The sequence below is a fragment of the Ornithorhynchus anatinus genome, chromosome 1 (genome assembly GCF_004115215.2).
Source record: "Ornithorhynchus anatinus isolate Pmale09 chromosome 1, mOrnAna1.pri.v4, whole genome shotgun sequence".
NCBI lineage: Eukaryota > Metazoa > Chordata > Mammalia > Monotremata > Ornithorhynchidae > Ornithorhynchus > Ornithorhynchus anatinus.
In genome coordinates this window covers 154,978,820-154,983,424 of record NC_041728.1, presented here as the reverse complement: position 1 = coordinate 154,983,424, position 4,605 = coordinate 154,978,820, and positions in this window count along the sequence as shown.

Genomic DNA, 4,605 nt, shown 5'->3' with positions numbered 1-4,605 from the left:
AAGCACTGTTTTAATCACTGGGGTAGATTCAACAAGTTAATCAGGTTGGACACAGTCCCTGTCCTACACAGGGCTCCTACACACAGCTCCAGACACTTAGGGACATACAAATCAACAGAAAACATGGATATTGCCTTTGGAGCATTTGCAATCTAATGGGGAAGACCAGAAGAAAGAAATTGGCAATATACTATAAAGCATAAAAACAGAAATACAAATGACAAAAACAAGTATGAATTAAATAATTGAATAAATAGAAAACATTAACTGATGCACGCTTAAGTACTAAGAAGGCTGAAGAGGATAGGCAGATTGAAGTTTCCCAGACACGCTTGACTGAGAAATAAGAGGAAACTCCCTTCTATTTTCTGAGGCTGGAGGCTTCCTGACATGTTGAAAGAGAGAGTTGAAGACGGCAGGTGGGGCAGAACAGAGAGCACAATGGCTGGGCAAAGTTAATAATAATGATAATTATGGTATTTTTTCAGTGGTGATGATGATGATGATGGTATTTGTTAAGCACTTACTATGTGCCAAGCACTGTTCTAAGCGCTGGGATAGATACAAGGTAATCAGGTTATCTCACGTAGGGCTCACAGTCTTAGTCCCCATTGCCAGCTGAGGTATCTGTGGCACAGAAAAGTTAAGTGACTTTCCCAAGGTCACCCAGCAGACAGTGCCCAAGCTGGGATTAGAACCCAGGTCCTTCTGACTCCCAGACCCATGCTCCATGACTCAGTGGAGTCATAAATAATAATGTTAATAATGTTGGTATTTGAGAAGCATCGTGGCTCAGTGGAAAGTGCACGGGCTTGGGAGTCAGAGTTCATGAGTTCGAATCCCGGCTCTGCCACTTGTCAGCTGTGTGACTGTGGGCAAGTCACTTCACTTCTCGGTGCCTCAGTTACCTCATTTGTAAAATGGGGATTAACTGTGAGCCTCACGTGGGACAACCTGATTACCCTGCATCTACCCCAGCGCTTAGAACAGTGCTTGGCACATAGTAAGCGCTTAACAAATACCAACATTATTAAGCGCTTACTATATGCAAGATGAGGTAACTGAGGCACAGAGAAGTTAAGTGACTTGCCCAAAGTCACTCAGCTGACAAGGGAAAGAACAGTATAGCAGAGTTGGTAGATATAATCTCTGTCTCCAAGGACATATAGTGGTCTACAAGGGAGCGCCACATGTTTAGGATGCCTTCTTTTAAATGTCATTTCTTAAGTGCTAATTCTGGGCTAGGCTAAGTGCTACGTAGGTACAAGTTAATCAAGTTGAACACGGTCCATGTCCCACATGGGGCTCACAGTCTTAATATTCTGTGCCAGGCACTGTACCAAGTGTTGGGGTACTGTCCCAAGGTGACTCTGGGGTACGACCATCTCAAGGTCCAATGCTATTTCGTGACCTCCTGAGCCAGCAGGCGGAACTTGGAAGTGAGGATGGGATACCGCCCCCCACAACTGAAACTGCCAGATTGACAGCCCAAACTGGGAATACAGAAGGTACCCTTGCCCCCGTGCCAATCAAATTAGGTTTGGGGTGGGGGGGAGGGCAGAGATTGGATAAACTGAGGCCAGAAGCTGGAATGGCCTAAGAGCACAGGTGATAAATACCTGACGCCTCTAACCTTCTGTACAGAGGAACGAGACTTGCAGCAGCCGGCTGCAGGTCGACCCTGTCCAGAGCATGAGAAGGCCACTCTGCCTGCACTGAGAGAGGAGCCGTGGGATGGGTGAGTGTCCCGTCTTGCAGAACGCTCATGGGGCCGGAAGCCAAATGCTGCGCCATGGGTATGTAACGTTTAATTGGATTCCTCCCGAGTGGGACGTGAACATGGTGGGAGCTAGCCGCCTCACCAAGTGTGAGTAACACACAAGTGGATTTAACGCTTAAGTGGATTCCTCCTGAGTGGGGAGGGCACATGGATGAGAGGTAGCCGCCTCACCATGTGCGAGCAAAACCGTTAAGTTGATTCCACCTGGGTAGGCACAGGGGTTCTGCCACACGCGAGTAACATGCAAGTATATTCCTCCTGTTAGGGAAGCTCTAATACTACCATACAAGTATATTCCTCTCATTAGGGAGGTTGTAACTCCACCAATAATCATATTCCTCCTGAAAGGGAGGTCAATTCACTGTGTCTAAATAATCAAATAATTCATTCACTTCACGGAATAAATTTTATACAAACTCAGGTTTTCCATCCTTGGTCTCTCTCTCTCTCTCTCTCTCTCTCTCTCTCTCTCTCGTTGCGCCAATTCCAAACAAACCCATTCTCAGCGATGGGTGACAGGTAGAGACAAGTTAATCATGTTGGACATAGTCCATGTCTCACTTGGACTTAATCCTCATTTTACAGATGTGGTCATTGAGGCCCAGAGAAGTTAAGTGACTTGCCCAAGATCACACAGCGAACAAGTGGTGGAGCTGGAATTAGAATGCCGCTTCTGACTTCCAGGGCCCTGCTCTATCCACTAGACCACACTGTTTCTCAAATGCTCATCCTGGTTAATGTGAATAAAGCAGTGATAGTGCAGGAAGATGCAGGTAGTGAGCATCGGGGGGATGACAGCAAGTGACCCCTCTTCCTCCCTTGCCGATGGGCTCGCTCCACTGTTGGGACTATATGGCCCGCCTTAGCCACATTTGCATTCTGGACTTCCTCCCAGGAGCAAGGCTGCTGAGTAGGATGGGGTACTGAGAGTCAGGAAGTGCTCGGGTTGGAGCTGTTCTCGCACTGTGTGGGAGGCTGGTGTCCTGGTTCCCACGGCAAGCTCTCAAGTGGGATAAGTCGAGTCTCAGGCATAGTTTATTAGAAAGAGGAGAAAGACAGGGAAAAGTCAGTATGGCCCCCAAATGTAAGCCAGATGGAGCCTTCTGGACCCTGGCTTCAGGGAAATGGCAAGGTCACAGTTGCCACACAGTTCATTGATCTGACTCAGGCTCTGGCCTGGTCAGTTTCTGTGCAAATCTAAGCCATGCTGGCTGCTGGTGGGGAAGTGATAATAATCAAAATGTGGTATTTGTTAAGTGCGTACTATATGCCAGGCACTGTTCTAAGCACTAGGTTGGATACAAGCAATTCAGATTGGTCACAGTCCCTGTCCCAAATAGGGCTCGCAGTCTTAATTCCCATTTTACAGATGAGGGAAATGAGGCCCAGAGAAGTTAAGTGACTTTCCCGAGGTCACACAGTAGACAAGTGGCAGAGCTGGGACTAGAACCCAGGACTTTCTGACTTCCAGGCCCATGCCTTCCAGGCCCATGCTCTATTCACTAAGCCATGCTGCTTGGGAAGTTCCAAGCAAACCTATTAATCATGTGAGAGAAGCAGCATGGCCTAATGGATTGAGCACGGGCCTGGGAGTCAGAAGGACCTGGCTTCCAATCCCAGCTCCAAGTCTTGTCTGCTGGGTGTCTGTGAGCAAGTCACTCAACTTCTCTGTGCCTCAGTTAGGTCATCTGTAAATTGGAGATTAAGACCGTGAGCCCCACGTGAGTCATGGACTGTGTCCAACCTGATTAGCTTGTATTTACCACAGCACTTAGTATAGTGCCTGGCACATAGTATGCACTAAACAAATACCACACACAAAAAAATAATGTCCCCAAAACCATGCCTAAAACTTGCATCTCACACATATGCCACAATGCCTTAGTCACAGTACATGATAAACATCTATAGACACCAAACAAGTCATCTTCAGAAGTACCGGGGCTAAGTCCTTCAGCTCATGAGTGTTTATCGATTGCCTCACTTACCACAATCCTAATGCAGCTCTGTTCAGGTAGCGTTAGGGTTTGGGAAATGGTGATGGTAAAAATGCTTAGTTTCCTGCAAGATGGAGAAAAGAATAGGGAGCTTTTTTTGCTCAGAGCCGGTCATGGCCACACATCCCTATCTCATCCAACTCCCATAGGGGCTTATTCTCTTATTCCCATTTCACAGATAAGGAGATCGAGACATAGAGCAATTAAATGACTTGCCCAAGGTCTTCTTCCAGCAGGTCATCCAGTGGCAGGGCAGACTGGGGGAAAAAATTCAATTCTTCAGGCTCCCAGTTAAATGCTCTCTCTAATAAATCACAATACCTCTCCATCTCTATGGGATTAAGGGCAAATCTAAATTAGCTGCTTCGATCTCATCTATCTCTCCGCCAACCTCTCGCCCACATCCTCCCTCTGGCCTGGATTGCCCTCCCTCTTTATATCTGAAAGATAATTACTCTCCCCACCTTCAAAGCCTTATTGAAGGTATGTCTTCTCCCAGAGGCCTTCTCTGACTAAGCCCTCCTTTCCTCTTCTCCCACTCCTTTCTGTGCCACTTCGACTTGCTCCCTTTATTCCTCCGCCCCTCATCCCCCAGGAGCCCTTATGTACATATCTATTATGTACTGCTTCTAAGAGAAGCAGTGTGGCTCAGTGGAAAGAGCCCGGGCTTGGAAGTCAGGGGTCTTAGGTTCAAATCACAGCTCAGCCACTCGTCAGGTGTGTGACTTTGGGCAGGTCACTTCACTTCTCTGGGCCTCAATTACCCCATCTGTAAAATGAGGATGAAGACTGTGAGCCTCACGTAGGACAACCTGATCATCTTGTATC